Genomic DNA, 19,114 nt, shown 5'->3' with positions numbered 1-19,114 from the left:
GACCTGCTCTGAGCGAGAGGAATTCGTCCTGGGCCCACACAAAAATCTGGTACTCTAGTTGTATAAACGGCGTGAGTACAGACCTTCTTGGCGGTTGATGTAAGAGACCACCGCTGTGTTGTCGGTGCGCACCAACACATGGCGACCTCTTAGGTCTGGGAGAAAATAACTAAGTGCACGAAGCACGGCCAGCATCTCCAGGCAGTTGATGTGCCATGTCAGATGGCGACCACTCCACAGACCGCGGGCAGGCTGGCCACTCATGACCGCACCCCAGCCGGTGTCTGTCGCTAGCATCCCGCGGCGACAAGGAGCTCCCAGCACCGGACCCTGAGACAAGAACCAAGGCTTCCTCCGCATATCCAAGGCACATAGGCAGCGCCGCGTGACCTTTAGCATGCGAAGTGGGTTTCCCTTCAGGGAGAACCCCTTGGTCTCGAGCCACCACTGTAGGGGTCTCATGTACAGCAGGCCAATAGTATTCACATTGGACGCAGCTGCCATCAGACCCAGCAATCTCCGTGACTGCTTGACAGTGAGTGACCGGCCTTCTCTCACTCTCGCAACTGCAGTGAGGATCGACTCGATCCTAGCAGGTGACATACGTGCCTGCATCGTGGTCGAATCCCACACCATGCCCAGATAAGTGGTTCTCTGAACTGGAGAAAGCACACTTTTCTTGGCGTTAAGTCTTAACCCCAGCTCTTTCATGTGAGCGAGAACGACATCTCGGTGCAGAACCGTCATCTGCTCAGATTGAGCTGATATCAACCAATGGTCAATGTGGTTGAGTCGTGAAAGTGTGGGGTGAGAGTGCAAGGCCAGAGGAAGATCCGTATTGGTAGGCTTTTGCCCCCAAAAGCAAACCTCAGGAACTTCCGATGAAGAAGGATGGAGATAAGTGCATCTTTTGATAGATTGTGACACACCAGTCCTCGGACTTGGCCTGTGCAGGCATGCTGGAGACCGCTGCGCCCCGGAACACCGGCAGGGTTGGCAGATCGATCTCCTGAGGGCACTGAGGAGAGAGGGCACCGTGTAATGCGGTGTACACCACTCTTCCCCAGAGGGAGCTGGCCCTCAAAACGTCCTAGGCCTTACGCGTCAGGACGTTATGATGAAGGCTATCCAGCGAAAACAACGGTCCATAGAACTGCTTTCCACTACAAGCCTTCAGCCTGGGAGCACCACTCTGACTCTAGCGTCTGCGGAGTACAAAAGTGACACCCCCGGCACGAGGGGCTGGAACATGGTTGGGACTGCTCCGCCCAGCAGCCCCTGACCGCCTCAACCTCCTCAGAGGAAGAGCGGTACACATGTGTTCTCACATAAGAAATTACATCCCTAGAGCCCCTGTACATCTAACTTTACATAGTCAGATAAATATTAATATATAGTAGTCAACAACCAGACGAGTCAACACGGTCTGGTGTAGAAAAAAAAAAAACTCACATAAAGATGAAACAATGTAATACACGCGTTGCCTCGGCAGCGTGCATGTCTATTTTTATTTTATTTAATATATGCTTCTCAGTCACACAGACAACATCAATCTCCTCAGAGAAAGATGAATGCTGCAGCGAGCTCTGCCTCTGAGGACGAAGAAACCACAGCACGGGTTTTCAAGCCTCGAGACCGAGCTCTAGATCTAGTGAACACGGGTGGAGATAGGACGAGCCGTCTCCAACCCGTTTGCCAGATCATGTGCGATTCCTGCGAACGCGGTCGCCACCATGCCCCAGCGCGACCGCAAGATCGCATGCACGGATACACTCCTCAGAGTGTGCCCGACGAGAGAGCATGCAGCAGCAGCAGCGAGCTGTCTCAGAGGGCGAAAAAACCACAGCGCTGGTTTCCAAGCCTCGAGACCGAGCTCTAGATCTAATAAACACGGGTGGAGATAGGATGAACCGTCTCCATCCCATTCACCAGATCATGTGCGATTCCCGCTATCGCGGTCGCCGCCGTGCATCAGCCCCAGCGCGACCATGACCACAAGATCGCATGCACGGACACGCTCCTCGGAGCGTGCCCGGCGAGAGCTGAGCGCCTAACAGCGAGAAAAGCACAATCAGCCCCCCGAGAGCCGACTGCGCGAGCTCAACTCCTCATTAATGCTGCTTATTATAATATTAGGCATAATATGCGTGTGTAACTGGTGCTTGTGTGACTGGTGCTTGAACAACTGGCGAGCTCAGCGACGCCTTTCCATATCAATCTCCTCTGAGAAAGACAGGCAGTGCGTCGCGCCCTCTCATCGGGGAGAAAGTACCGCAAACGCGGGCTTCCGAACCCCCGAGAGCGGGCGGCGGATCTGGTGGCTAAGAAAGAAGATAGGGACTTGCTGCCCGTCTTACATTCCTTCCAGCACATCCGAAAGCGAATCCCGCGAGCACAACCACCGCTCCGTTTTTTCCTCGACAAAAGCGGGGCTGGCACCGTGAGAAATGCCAGTGAAAGCTCTCTCCTCAAAGAGAGCCTTCTGAGAGTGAAGCAAAGGCTCGCATTGCAGCCGTCAACTCCCTCGAGAGCTGACACTGCGTGCTTCACTCTCAAGCAGACAACACACAAGCTGCGTGTGTTCCTACCTTTTCTTTTTTTTTTTTGGCAGGGATAACACACAGCCTGAACGCTGCCTGCTCTCGCACAAAACTTCTCTTGATTGAAGCTTTGACAATGGAGTTACCAGTGGACAAACGACACTAAATAAGACTCACAAACAGATAGTGACTGACACACACACATAGCGCTTGCTGAAGGCTGATTTCCGGCTTCGCCGCTCATGCTTTATGCTTCCTGGTCTCTGACGTCACCCGCCTATGACGTCTCGCCCTTCCTTTGGACTGATTATACACATTATTCAGAGACGTCACGCTGGACACGTTCCCCAAACGTTCTCGACGCAGCTCGAGTTCCTGAAGAGGAACTTTGATTGCATAATAATGGCCCATTTAATTTGATTGCATATCATAATAATAGCCCACACTTACAGTAGTATAGCGGTGACTATATTGTTGTAATACTGTAAACACTTTCCAGGATTTCAACTGTAAAATATCCATATTTAGAGTTATGCATATTACAGTAAAGTGCAACAATTACTGTTTGGTGCATAATGAAGGTCAAAAAGCATCTACAAAACTACTTCAATCACCTCTCGCAAACAGAGATGTTCACTCAGACAGCAATTAAATTACCACCTGACTTTGGTGTTTGTCAAACAGTAACCCAGTCACGGGTGGGAGGAGAAAAACACTGACATTTTAGATTCAGATGGCAATAAAATACCCAAATGGCCTTTGTAAATGCTGAAAATACATTACGTCCCCTTGAGAAACAATTAGCGTGTGAATAGGGCAGTACACAGGATTCACCTTGATGAGTAAATCAAGTCCAAATACATATATAAACTGCATCCCTGTTCCTGAACACAATGACTAACGCTGAATACTTCATTTTCAACATTATGCATGAGTCTCTTGAGTTCTGACCTCTCCTCTGCTCATCTGTGCATTAGGAAAAGACTGAATCGGGTGCGTTTGCCTGCTGTAGGGGTAAAGGTGAGCCTTCAGACCTGTAACTCGAACAGATGCTTTTTATGCTCTCAACCGCTGCCTAACATATGGACTCAATGCACAAGGTCCATCGAAGTAATTATATGCAGGGCTGAAACTGGGCACTTGCCTAGACTTTAAAGTCATGAAGTAATGTTATTTTGTGTTTATATAGTTATAAGAATAGGTTAAATAAATAAGTACATTTTGCATTTATTCACCTGTATGTCACGCATCATTCATCATGATTAAGGTCTTGATTTCATAACATTTATACTTGCATATAATCATATAATGTTCATAAAGTTCAAATAATTATAATTACTCATTATCTGAAAAAGGTGTAGGCTGAAGCCTTGGCTTATTTTATCTACTCGTTTCATAATAAATGTCACTTGCACTTCTAAAATTAATCTATACAAAAAGATGCAAAAACAAAAGAGACAAAATGACCTTGTACGTCATAACAGAAAGTACCCATAACTTTTGTTTTCTTTTTTTTCCTAGCCAAAATATATATTTTTAAATGTTTTTTCTTGAACTAAAATACATGGAGGGCAAATGCATTTTTTAAATACCTTTAAAAATATGTATTTATATATTTGTAATACTTTTTGGAAAAGTAAAAAAAAATGGACAAAAATATGTTGGAAGAAAATATATTTACATGTATTAAATAAATTTATTTTCTTGGACTGAAATATATGGAGCGTAAATATATTTTTAAATACTTTTATACATATGTATTTATATTTAAAATAAGTAAATAAATAAATACATATGTTTTGGACCAAAATGTTTTAAATAACATAAATGTATTAATATATATATATATATATATATATATATATATATATATATATATATATATATATATATATATGCGCGCACACACACACACACACACACACACACATATTTTTTTATGCAATTTCAATGAATGGTAGCTTTCAGGCTTTAAGAAAAAATGTAAAAGAGCATTAAATTATAGTGTCCACATGACTCTTCAGAAGCTTTATGTGAGTGATAGAAAAAACAATAGTGATTATTTTCTAAGAATCTAGAAATCAACTGATATTGTGAACAAATCGTTTTTTTGAATCAATGATTCAGTTAACAAAAAATGATTTGAATGATTCATTTTTGAACTGGACTGATCCAAATATCGAGTTCAACTCACTGATTCAGAGATCCAGCCGACTGAACAAGGAGCACCAGGAGTCATTGTTCTTTACTAGATGAATCTATGTAAACACACTGCTACGAGAACATATGAGTCAGTTTATCATGTTATCATTTACTTATGTCCAGGTAATAGTTGCTGTTGGCTTCCTGCTCAAATTTAATTGCTTAATTGAATTCCTACTTGGTTCTTCCAAATAAAGCAGGATTATCCAAAAGCTGGTGGACAAAATTTGTGAAGCAGCAGAGAGAAAGGACTGATGGAGTAGGAGAAAAAAAAGTCAAAAAAAAGGAAAGAGTAGTTGAGCTGAACGTCTGAGAGGACTCTGTGTAGCGACTGTGACATGTTTATTTTTCACTGTGAAGCTGCACTCGAGGCACTGCTGTATGATGAATGATGCTTGAGAAGAGCTGCAGAAAAACACTCACAAACATCCATATACCTGACCTATACATGTTTACCTACTGTCCTCCGAGTATCATTACACTCATATACAAACATATATATGTATATAAATTAGTGTAACTGTTTAAATGTCCAACTTCAGCTTGAGTTTGTTTCCTGATTGTGATCAAGTAAAGATCAGAATAAGGTCAGTAATATCTCCAGATGAACTCTTACTGGACTGAAGCAGCTCAGCTTTACTTGATTCTCCATCAATCATGTTTTAGAGTCTCAAACCTGATTTTTTGAGAAGCGTTTGTTTCCAGAAGCTTTACTTTCACTGTTCCTCAGCGGAGGAATGATCTTCACAAGCCTCCAGAACATATCACATCTTCTGAGGAGCCTTGATTTCTTCAGCTCTCCATGATTGTGTTATATGTTCGGATCATTTCAGTCTCATCTTACAAATTCAGATCGAGCAAACATGCAGAAAATAACGAAAGACTGTGGTCCCACAACTGATGAATATCACAGTTCTGTTTAATTTAATAACTGTTTAATTCCAAACATTTATCCACATCTCATAGTAGAAAGAAGAACATTTTTAGAGGATTTGTATATGTGGTCACAACATGATGTTTTTTTCTCAGATTTGCATTGCTAAGGCTAGCCTGCCTTGAAATCAGCGTTTGAAGCTAATCTTCACAGCTGGGAAGAAATTGTTGTGTTTTATTTCCTAAACCCCTTTCTTACAGCACATGTGAGCCCACACTGCTTTACTGCATGCTGCCAGGCTCTTTCCAGAACAATCCCAATGCACTCATTCAGGGCCGTAGAAGAGCAGTTCACTGACCGCCGTTCATGTATGAATTATATTAAAATGCATGCCTTTGAAAAAAGAATAATGGGAAATTAATTTGGAGCATTATGTGAAGCTCAGCGTGCGGCTCTGAAAGGCCTGCTGAAGAACACAGGATATTTAGACAGCTAATCCAGATGGAGCTCTGTGAATTTAAGAGTAATCCTGCATGATTTCTGGAGCAGCATCGCAGTCAAACAATCACAGTCATAATCCAAAGCCCACATCTGTGAGGAATGTTGCTCCAGGATCATCCTGAAACTAGTGTTATGTGTTCAGGATACGCAGCAACAGAAACTAGAGAAAACAAGACGAGTTTATGCTTAAACAACTCTCAATCCATCACTCATAGTTTATAGGAATTTGGAAAAATTTGCTGAAATCATGAATCCATTGTCTGAAGATGAAAGTCAGAACAGTTGAGTCATTCGCTACCTTCTAAATTAAAGCTCTTTTTTAATCGCTCTCTATATATAATTTATCACAGTATATATTATTATTACTTATAATAATATATATATTATACTATATATATATATATATATATATATATATATATATATATATATATATATATATATTTATAATTTATATATATTTTTTTATGTGTGTGTTTATTTATTTATGCAAGTTAAATAAATGAAGCCATTAATTATTTCAATTATTTGCTGTGAAAATAAATTAAAAAATAAAAATGTTTGTGGAACTTTTAGAAATGAAGGCAACAGCTTCAACAAGAGATCAACAGATCTTTCTCAATTGTTATTTATTTTCACATGAACATAGTTTTATTACTGTTTCAGGTTCAGTTTGTTTAAATTAAATAAAAGTAAGGTTTTATAAATAAAGGTTTCTTTATTTGATTCATTTCAGTTAATGTGTATTTTATTTCAAGTAATGTTTTTATGGTTTATGGTTTAGTTTACTACAATAATCCTGCACTTTCACATAGGGTTAAATAACTCAACTCATCTCTCTCAGTTTATATGAATTCATAACAACATAATGATATCAAAAAGGGTGAAATCCATGCACAATTTTTTTTTGTGATTGATTGATCTTTAAAAATAGTTGTGTATTGTTTAGACAATATTTTAATTAAGCAATATAGCATACAAATCAGATGGTTTCATCTTGTATGTTTTTTTTTTTTTTTTTTTTTTTTTTTTTTTTAGGGTCTGGATCTTTCAATTTCAGTAAAAAAAAAATTAAAAAAAAAAAAAAAAAAGCTACCATTCATTGAAATTGCATAAAAAATATGTGTGTGTGTGTGTGTGTGTGCGCGCATATATATATATATATATATATATATATATATATATATATATATATATATATATATATATATATAATAGTAAAGATAATAATAATAATAATAATAATAATAATAATGAAATATATAATATTTCAGTATTTATTATTATTATTATTATTATTATATATATATATATATTGTCTAAAGTAAGCACAAATATTCTTTAAAGCGAAAATAAATAAATAATCACTGTAAAAGTGTTTAAAAGTGTTTGTGGCACTTTTAGGTATTAAGCACTTACAATTAATTAATTTACATACACTAATTATATTAATCTTACTGCAGTGACAAAATCTGATTTTATAAAAGTAGGAACAAACAGCTGTTTAAAGTAAGTAAATAAGTTACAAATCATGCTTATAAAATCAGCAATTAAAGGTAAAAAAAAACTGGCAAATGGTCAAACAGCACAACCACACGCGACACTCAGCACTGGACCACAAATGGTTTAAAGAAACGAATTAGCTAGACATTAGAGTAAATAGCAACAAGTGTGTCTGTAGAGATCATATCTTACCAGGATAAAATGGTTACAATGAGGTAAACAAATCAGCATTAAGTATTGCATAAACACAAAGCATATAAAACATCAGTCTGACAAAAACTGCATGCAAATTACATATTAGCATCCTCAGCATGCTTAAAACCCCATTGTAAATAGTCAGTTACATTCCCCAACTAATAGGCTAAGCAATGGACCACAGCAGCAGCATGGTATTATTCAAATACAGCGGACATTTGACATCATTATAAACCATCACCCATCAACAATAGTCTGGAGCGCAGGAAGAATGTGGAGCGCAATCAAACCACATCAGTACAGAAATAAAAAAGAGAAAGCAACATACTGTGTGTGCAATCAAACACACCAGACTTCATTTATATAAGCATGCTAAACACAACATTATAACACTATATACAGGGCAAAGCATTTTTAACAATTGACATATTATTAAATATACCATATATGTGCCTACTTTGAAAGCACTAGCCAAACTGCTAACAGGTGCTACGAGGACCCCAGGTATCCCTCAATTTTGCCTGTTCCCTGCAGACTGCAATGATCAGTTAAACATCTGATTTGTGTTTCATCATTATTTATTTTGTTACTGCCTTAAGGTTGAATCGCTTAAGTTGTTGCATTCCTCATTTGGAAATCACTGCTAAATGAATGAATCAATGTAAATGTAGATGGAAGCATCCATCAAAGCTCAAAGCACATTAACATAAGCTGAAGTTCTTCACGTGCTAATCGTGCGTAAATGGTGGAGTCTGGATGCCCTCGATAATGAAGTGACCAGATAATGTCAGCTTTCCTGTCTGTGTGATGTATTGGGCCTGTCGATGTGATACTAAATAACATGGCCAGGAAACGAAACCTCTCCATCTGCACATTTTAGTAATTGCATTATGAATCCAACATTTGCTGGTCGTGTTCCTGCCTCTTAAGAACATTAAAACACTAATGAATGAAGGCTGAAATGAAACTAATAATCACAACCTCCAACCCCGTAAACAAAAGTCCCTAATTATCTCTACATAATTGGCTACTCTGATGGTCTCTTGTGGACTGTCTGGATTTGACTTCTGAGTGCCGGGAAATGAGACTGTTCACTGTTCACTGTTATTTTAGTATAAATGAGAATTGAGAGTAATTTGAGTTGTTATTATTAGTTGGATTTTTTTTTTTCTTTTTTTAGATTTTCCATTTTCAGATTCATCTTTGTTTTAGTACACTGAAAGGGAAATGTTTTTGAAAATACTTTGAAAAAAATAATAATAACAATTTCAAAGTTGGTACATTCCAGCAAAAAAAAAAGTAACATATTAAATTACATGTAAAAATTTGAAGTATAGACTGAAATACAAAATTTCACAAATTATTGTTTTATTAAATTATTAAATGTACTCCAATACTATTTGTTTATTTTTATTTGTATTGTATTAATTTATTTAATAATGTTTATTAGCAATTTTAAAAAATCTTTTTTTTTTCAGCATACAATTTTATTTTAATTTGACAATATTTGTATTTTATTTTTTTTATTATTTTTTTATTTAGTACTTCGTCCTTCATATCTCCGAAGAGTCTTTCGTATGGAAGTGTTTTCCTAACAAAATTAAAAAAAAATTATCAAATAATAATCCAAACTCTCAAAGTGGCTTCTCAAATGAGAAATTAAATGAACGGTATCACAACTCAAATTAAAAATTATTTGTATTAGATATTTAGTTTTCATTATCAACCCAGTATAAACCTCTCATAATTAAATATATAAGTCAGTGCTCGAATCATAAATCAAATGCATAAATGATAAATCAAATGCACAAATGCAAATGAGGAGGGTCAGTGAAATAACAAACACAAGTTACTTTTAATTTGAGTTTGTATACAGTTCATGCTTCCCGGAAATAGAAAATTAAATTAAATAAGCTGTGTTTTATGTCTATGTTTTTTACTTAATTTAATTTCAGTTAACATTTTATTATATTTATTTATTATAAAACTAACCTATAATAACTGTAATAACCCTCAACCTGTAACATCAACATGACTCTTATCCAGAGCCGGACAGTAACGGAGTACATTTACTTGAGTACAGTACTTAAGTACAATTTTGAGGGATCTGTACTTTACTCGAGTATCATTTTTGGGGAGTACTCATGACTTTACTCAAGTACATTTGAGAGGCAAATATTGTACTCTTTACTCCGCTACATTTCTATCCATAACCGTAAGGACCACACGGAGACTGAGCTTACCCCAATCCGATCTTTTTTTCCCTCGTCTCAAGAAATATCCGCGTCCACACGAAACCGATGTAGTATACATTCCAGACCAGCATGTGGCGCTGTGATTCTGCCACAGGAGATACACTTAAAACAGAGAAGAAGACATGGATTTGCTGATAAACCTTGCGCGTGGTACACGAACGAACATGGAACGATACATTTATTAATCGCTGTTAATGTTAGCGTTCAGTGTTTGTTCATGTTTTTGTTGCTGTTACATGATGTAGTGGTCTTTGAATAGGGGCGAGACATGGGCTGATGACGCCATATTTTCAGAAAATGTACGGATTCGCCGTCGAGAAGAAACGCAAAGGTGGCCTTTTCAAATATATCCACTCTGGGACCCGGTTTCAAAACATCGGTTTCACTCTTCCAAAACGCCAGATCAGTGTGGACGAAAATGCCTATCCGCTAAAAAATTTGTGCGCCGAAAAAAAAAATCTCCGAAACGCTATCAAACGTCATTGAATAGCGCAAGCACCTCTGATTGGGAAAGCATATCAGCAATCACCTTTAGCTTTCCGCCAGAGACTTCATGACATTTGATTTAATTGAAGTACACACACACACACACACAGAGAGAGAGAGTTGTTACACATAGATTGTGTGTGTGAGAGTGTTGTTATTCAGCTGAAAGTATTTTCTCCTGCCTTTGTCTGTATGTGTGAGGAAGGTGCTTAATACTGTCACTCAAATGAGCTTTATTTTATTTTTCCTTTCTTTGTACACAGACCTTAACACAGCTGATTAGCTGATTTCCCTTAATCATTATTATTTTCTCTTCTATGCTGCGTGTATAACACGGTCAGGTTCAGAGTTGTGTCAGAACATTGCAATATTGCTTTCTTTGCTGGTTTAGGTTTATTGATTTGATTAATGAAAAAACAGAGAAACTCACATGTACACAATTGTTAGCTGAATTTTCTTTTCTGATATTACACATTAATGTAAGCTGAGCATTTTCTTTGATGTTCTTGAGTATGCGGTGTGTTTAACACAGTCAGGTTCAAATGTGGGTGCAAAAAAATCCATTAAAACTCTAGCAGAAGTTTGTCAGAGCATTGCCATTGTGCTATTGCCTTGTGGGCAAGTGATAAATGTTAAATAAAGCAACATGGTAAAAAGATGAAAATGACTTGATTTTATTTTCGATTCCTTTTACATTCTCCAAGGTATTAACATTAAAATTTTCATAACTCCATGTAGGACGTTTCTGTACATAAATGTAAGCACTGACTGTGGCAGTAGTAATGCAATATTTAGAAAATGTACTCTTGTACTCTTGATACTCAAGTACTTTTAAAAACAAGGTACTTTTACTTAAATAGACAACTGACTGTAGTACTTTTACTTGTACTTGAGTAAAATTTTGCAAGGGGTATCTGTACTTTTACTCAAGTAATGAAACCGTGTACTCTGTCTGCCTCTGCTCTTATCATGCGTAATGTTTATTTTCCTGTTGGGTTAAATATATTCTGTTTGAATTGATATCACATCTATAAGTGCAGTCCTACAGCTGGCCTGAGGTGGAAATGCATGGCTCAGCCATATGGACCCATTCAAACTCTCTCAGGTATTATAGAGACTATGCTGCTTAATAAAACATCATCTTAGGCAGTGAAGGATTTAAGAAGGTGACCTGAATGCTGACAGACACAAAGCATGGGGACAGACTCTCAGAACCGTGGGCCGCTCGCACTGCAGAATATTCAGAAGATTAAGTTGTCAGCATGTAAATCCACAGAGAGCAATGAATTACCGCTCGTGCATTTGAATTGTTGATCTGAAATTGACAGTGGGCGTTGATTCAAAGAGGGCTGCTTTAGAGATATTGTGAGTGCTTTTATTCATGATTTTTTGTGCAAACGTAATCGGTACAGCATCTGTCAGTCTCAAAGTGCATCCAAACACCGTTGGTTTGCTTGAAATAGAGCAGTTATAAAAGCAGCTTTCAATGTGTTGGTGACTCACCAGATGGCAGGATAACTTGTTTCTTGTTGGTCGAGCCCCTGAAGTAATGAGATGCAGTGGATTTCTGTGTCTGGCGCAATAAACTGAAATATATCTATGTAGGCGAAGCGTAATTGGAACCGGACTGAGCTAGTTATCTGTGTTGTGCCCAAAATTACAAACGCCAGACTATTGCCTACAGCTTACATAAAAAGTGAGTATAAAGTAATGCTAACATCAGAAGAGCTCTTAAGCTTAAATTTGTGGAAATGAATTCGGCCAAATTAATTTTTAGTTCCACCAAAGAATGTCAGCCTGTGTATTTCTGCATCTTCCTCTAGTGTTTAGATGATCGAGTCTTAGCTCGTAGGATTTTATTTTGCTAGCAAGTTTAACATTTCTCTATTTGTGTTTTTGGAATGAAAAACTCCTATTAAATATTCCTGTTTGCTGATGCAATCAGTGTGGAATCAGTTGTTATTATTTTATACAAATGCATTCCAACAACAAATAAGTGTCAGTTACTGTAACATACTAGAATACAGTACTGAATTAATGATGTCTGTATTCTATTTAGTAAGTCGATTGAGGAATCTTGGGTCTTCGATGGGGAAGGCCGCTAGCAGTCTGTGTTGCACATGGGATTCATTTTTTATAGCCTTAATTGTTTCATCTGTGAATTTATAATAACATTGGAGACACTTCAAAAGGCATAGCAGCAAACAATGGAATTAAAAACCAAAACATGCACAGATCGGCATTAGACAGAATAATAAACCAATAGCGATTCTAATTAAAACACTTGCTAACAAACCTGAGCGTTCGCATGTGTGCTGCTGCTGATGATCCTAAAATCGGCAACGCACCTGGAGGAATATCCAAGAGCATGTAAGGGGAAAGAAATGAATAAAGTTTCTAATGAACCTAATTATTATTCTGTACAATTTATCTATCCTTGACAAAAGCTGGTTTATTAAATATTAACGGAAGTTAAAAGCACAGACAGGAAGGATCCACAGAACGTGGCTCTCGTTAATGAAATACGCAAATCTCACGAAAAAAAGACAAGAGATGGTCAGAAATGTATACATTTGAAATAATTATCATATTTTTTTTATTATCCTTTGATATGACTGATATATCAAGCCTTGCCTATTTTAACCTAGTAGCAAAAGCAGACCACTCTAAAAAATGTATTTTACTTTACTTCACTTTATTGTACTTTATTTTTTAAAGTTTGTTTTATTTATTTATTTACAACACATAAATATTGGCCATTTGTTTATCACTTGTATATTCAAAGAAACTTTGGTGTTTTATTTTTAAAGCTATGCTTTATTATTTCAGTAGTCCACCCTAGACACTCTACAGTACTAGCTATAAGTTACTCACATTAATTTGCAACTAAATATCAACTTACTCTCATTAATATCAAAATAAAGTGTTACCTTTAGAAAAAAGAAAAAAATAAATAGTGCAAGATGACCCACAGTCAAAACCACAGTCAACTACCACTAAAGAGTCAATGCTTGATTTGTAGAATATTTCCAGCTCATTTACCGTTAGGCGAAGCCCTTCTTTGGTCATTGGCAGCCAAAGGTCTGTTCATGCTTTTGAGATTTGTGACTTTTTTTATTTTTTATTCTAGTCTTGTTTGAAAATGAGCGAGGAATGTGTGATCTTGGTGCAGAGCGACATGATGGATTTACCCATCATAACCTCACATGGAGCATGTATAAATCTGAAACGTGTTCCAGTTGTTCTCTGTGGGCTGTGGCTTTGTCACTATGCAATTCTTTTAGATGTAGCCGAGAAAGCAGCTTGATCTGTAGCACTTTAATTACTCTGTCTTCTCCTCCTCTGGGGAGATGTGGCTGGTTACCTCCTGTCACTGTGCATATAGAGCAAGCTTTGGTGTGAGATGTAAGTGTAAAGGTTACAAAGACTGTCCTTGAGGTGCAGGGAAGCATTTTTTGCACTGAACTTCTGATGGATCAGAGCTAATGGAGCCGTGACCATGCTCTATCTAATGATGATACATGCAAAGAACGTCCATCACACTTGACCTTTCTTGACCCTCTGGACTAAACGAGAGTATCTCAAGACAACTAAACAAAGCTTTAAACCATCTAAACCTGAGGACAAATGAAGTAGTTAAAGTAGTTAATTAATTAATTTATTCATTTTAATATCTTGAATACAAGTTCAAACTGACAGCCTGAAAAATTGCCGGCATTTGGAATGAGTTTGATTCATGAATGCATTCCTAATCTTTTCTTATTTTAGAGGAAAAAAAATATATGATACATTTATTCATGATATGATGAATGATGCACTGCTGCAATTCATATACAAAAATTATGTGTATGCATGGTTAAAATTAATTCCCTCTTTTAATTTTTAGCAACAAGAAAACAAAGTATTATTGGAGTAGGATGTGTGTGATATTAATTTTTACAATACTTCAATAAGTGGATAATATCTGAGTAACATATTTTAGACACAATATTTCCAGTTACTGTTATTTTAGTTATTTATTTGTTATTATTATAATATTATTATTTATTTTTTATTATTATTATTATTATTATTATTATTTATTTTTACTTTCAACAAGAAGAGTACAGCAGTTGCAGCACAGACAGACATTAGTGGTGTTTTAACGTTGAATGATTCAGTGTTTTTAAGCAAATCGGTTGAGTAAATGATTCAATAACTCATTTATAAAGGCAGTTTAAAAACAATCACCGTTTTAGAAGAAATGGGTTAAGTAAATGAAACCAGACTTATTTTTAAAGAGAGTCACTTATTGCCACCTACTGCTGTAGCGATGTAACCTGCAGTAAGACTTTAACTACAGTAGACACCATTTGTGATTAGATTTTTTTTTTTTTAATCTAGAGCCATGTACCAACCCAACAATAACCAATAATCAACGATAAAAGGCATCCAGCGGTGAGAAAGCCTACTGACAACAGCTCCAGAAATAAAATCACTGTCAGTGCACTGTAAAACCCGACAAGTAAACTTAACTCAAACCATTTGAGTAAACAGACTGCCTTGATTTAAACCATGTAAGTTTTAAAACTTTGCATTCAAGTAATTAAGTGATTAACTAAGTGCTGATTGAGAATTAGTGATGAACAGCTGCTGTTAACAAACAGAATCACTGAAGAAAAGAGAAACACAAGAACTACTACAACTGACTTCAGACACAGTCTTAGATGAAATCAACTGAAATAAAATACATGAAATCTCTTAAGATCTGATTAAACAACCCCACAAAACGCATCACCAGCTCCACTTATTAATAACCAGACTGACTTTATTTCTGTCAGACGTCTACAGAAGATCTTATTGAGAATGAACTAAGGTTTAGATGTTGATTTATTGATTAATTTGAAGTAACCGTGTTAGAGATCAGTGTTTGCTTTAGTTGGGCTCTTGACCCTTGACTTCTGTCTTTGTGTTTTCTCTGGCTGTTATAACCGTGTGTTTCTAAAACACATTTGTTGTAATTCAAAAGCCCAGAAGAAATGCCATCAGGTGTTAACCTGTACCTAGGCGTAGGTTGTTGTACTTTGTATAGGCGATGGTAATCATCAATTATTGAACTGTACGGAGTCTAGTCTCTGATGAAATAGGTGTTGTGTAATTTGATTGATTATAGTAAAAGTGATTCTAAGAGCCAGTGGTTCTGTGATAATCAGTTAATCTGAATGACTTTTTAAATAGTGTGGTCTTCTACGGTGTCAAACAGTCACACAAAGACATCAATAATCAGAATATGAACCTCAACAATGGTGACCATAAAAAAAAATGCTGCAGAGCATGCTGGGAGCCATGGATGAGTTTTGTACTACAGTAGTACCCAGCATGCATTGCAGCATGTTTTTTTATGGTCACCATTGTTGAGGTTCATATAATAAGTGGAGCTGGTGATGCTGTTTGTGGGGTTGTTTAATCAGATCTTGAGAGATTTCATGTATTTTATTTCAGTTGATTTCATCTAAGGCTGTGTCTGAAGTCAGTTGTAGTAGTTCTTGTGTTTCTCTTTTCTTCAGTGATTCTGTTTGTTAACAGCAGCTGTTAATCACTAATTCACAATCAGCACTTAGTTAATCACTTAATTACTTAATTGCAATGTACATCTTCTTTAGTGAACTCAACTGAATTAAGTTCAGAGTACTCATAACTGTTAGTTTTTTCAACTTAAATGGTTTAAGGCAATCGGTTTCCTCAAATTGTTTGAGTTAACATAACTTAAGGATATCTGTTTACTCAAACCGTTTGAGTTAAGTTTACTTACAGGTTTTACAGTGAACAGCATTATCTGGGAAAATCTCTGAAAGACATCTCTGGGGGAAATATGTGCAATAAATAACATTTCTGTTTTAAATCTTATTTTAAGTTTAAATTGAAATATATATATATTTTTTTTTATTATTATTTTTTTTTTTTACTTGAGATTTTATATGACTTTTTTTATCTCCTTTGATTTCCACAAGCCATGGTAGCACAATTACTATTATTTAATACAAAAGGGAACATTAAGAAGAATCTTTAAAAAAGCTATTTGTAAATGATTAAAAAAGAAATGTATTTCACAAAACACAGTGCTTGTGTCCTGAGCAGCATGGCCTAAAGCTTTGATCCAGCGTAGTCTCATTCCAAATGTCATTAGCAAAATTCACCTCATAAATCAAATATTTAAGAGAAGGACAGCTTTTTCTCAAGGGCAACTCACACACAGTGACACTGTCAGAATCAATCTTTGCTAATGACACAGATCTCTGAAACATTGGTTTCAATACTCTTTGTTACCAGCTTTAACCATACACAAAAATAAATTCATCCCACTAAAGCATATTGTATCTTGCCCTCAAGTTTTCTGGTAGAGCTGTAACCTCACTTCTGCAGGTGATGAGTCACGCGTGACACACTTCACACAATGCTTTTGCTGGCTGTCAGTCGAATGTGTCGCTCCATGACTCATACAGTGAAATGCCACGTCTGAAGATAATGAAATTAGTTTTGCATTTCTCAACATACTGTAGAAACCTAAAGGAAATTTAAAGGAATAGTTCACTCAAAATGTAAAATTGGGCTAAAAATGTCCTCTCCTTCAGGCCGTCCAAGATTAGGATGATTTTGATTCTTTATCAGATTTGGAGAAATGTAGCATTGCATCAGTGTCTCATCAATGGATGCTCTGCAGTGAATGGGTGCCGCCAGAATAAGAGTCCAAACATCTGATAAAAACATCACAATAATCCACAGCACTCCAGTCCATCAGTTAACATCTGGAGAAGACAAAATATTAAACAAATCCAGGACTAAGACAGTTTTAAATTAATGGATTATGGACTCATATTGGACCTATAGCAGAAGCAAATGTTTGAATTAAAAACATCTTTATGGTTCCCTTTCGAGGGAACTTCGAACTGCGTCCTCTAGGGGGCGCTTTGGGGAACACCTCGTCGTGACCCGTGTCTGAAGCATACATTGAAAAAACACCAACTTGTTGGCCGGCGACAGCTTCCGAAGTCACTACCGGCGCGACTATAAATCAGCACCGGGAGAGCACGTCATTATCTTCTTCATCTTCACTGACTGTTTTGTTTGAAGCGTGCATCTGAAAGAATCGGTAAGGGCGATCTTTCTCTGTTTATCATGGCGACAACTAGCAAGCGTTTAGATGATGTGTGCATCCGTGTCTTCGTTATTTGACACCCGATGACACACGCGATCTTTGCGTCATTTGTTTGGGTGAAGAGCATGCACGTGATGTCTTTGATTGCTGGTGGTTACGTGTCTACTAATAAACTCTGTGAGTTTTCTTTGCAGTGCTCAGTTACAGTGTTTACTAAACATTCGCCAGCTGCAGCCATCCGGCTTCATGATCCGGTATTAGGCGGCTGAGATCACAGGTTTCTGTGGGAGCCTCCTTGACCATCATGCCTGGCACAGCACTGCAGGGAATTTCATGGATGTCGGGCCAGGTCACCCCGAGGGGTCTCCTGGCCGCTTAGGAGTGCTGTTGCATCTAGCGGCAAGTGGAGGTGGCAGTTACAGAAGTCTTCTTGTATATGCTGCCTCAGGTGATGCTCCCCTCGCCCGAGGTTTGTAAAATTGAGCTTGCCTCTCCCGTGAGATTCAGCACCTCTGCGATGCTTAGGAACCTTTAAGTACACACGCTAAGCTTTGTGTACTTTCTCAAAACCACATGGTGGTCAGTGTGCACGTGAACACTTTGCGCACTTTCTAAAAATCCACAAGTGGTAAGTTTGCATGCAAGACTCTGCAAACTTTCTGAAATCTTGTATGATAAGGGTTACGCGCTCCGCTTCGTTCCCTTTCTTGAGATGATTAGACCTTGGTTCCTTGGGCTCCATTCAGCCAGTGTGTATTTGTTTATATACACCTCAAGCATCGCTTCCCTTAACTATTATTTGGGTAATTCTCGTGGTAATTTAGCAGCGCTCCCCTTTTTCCGAAAAAGGGTCGCCTATTAGCGCGCTACTCTGAGCCGGGAGTTCTCCTCTCATATGAGACGGAGTTCTCTGTTTTTTTCTTCAGAGTGCTCCAGTATTGTTTCCATAGATCGAGTTGATGACTCTCAATCATTCTGTTTTGAGATACACTATTCCATCTATGAGCTGCTCTATCGGAGTGCCACGAGAGCCCCTCCTTAGAACAGTATTTGAAAATCCATGCTATTGTAAGTGTGCACGTGAAGTCTTTGCACACTTTCTGAAATCCACACTGTGGTAAGTTTGCACGCTAGTATTCTGCGTTCTTTCTAAAATCCTATATGGTGAGGGCTTCACGCGGTTGCTTCGTGCCTTTTCTTGAGTTGGTAAAAGCCCCGTTCATCTTGGGCGCCACTCCACCTATGTATCCTCGGATACCTATCTAAACAGGGTGTTGATACTAGAGAGCTGTTGAGACAGCTCTTTCAGCAAGCTTATGCGTAAGCTAGCGGTAGCCCCTGTGTGACAGGCAAGACTTGGTAGAAATGCTAGGTTTTTAGCCATATCCCTTTAAAGGAATCTTTCCTGATTCCAAGCCTTCAG

The sequence above is a fragment of the Carassius carassius genome, chromosome 13, assembly GCF_963082965.1.
Source record: "Carassius carassius chromosome 13, fCarCar2.1, whole genome shotgun sequence".
Lineage (NCBI taxonomy): Eukaryota > Metazoa > Chordata > Actinopteri > Cypriniformes > Cyprinidae > Carassius > Carassius carassius.
Note: the sequence above shows the minus strand (reverse complement) of the source record.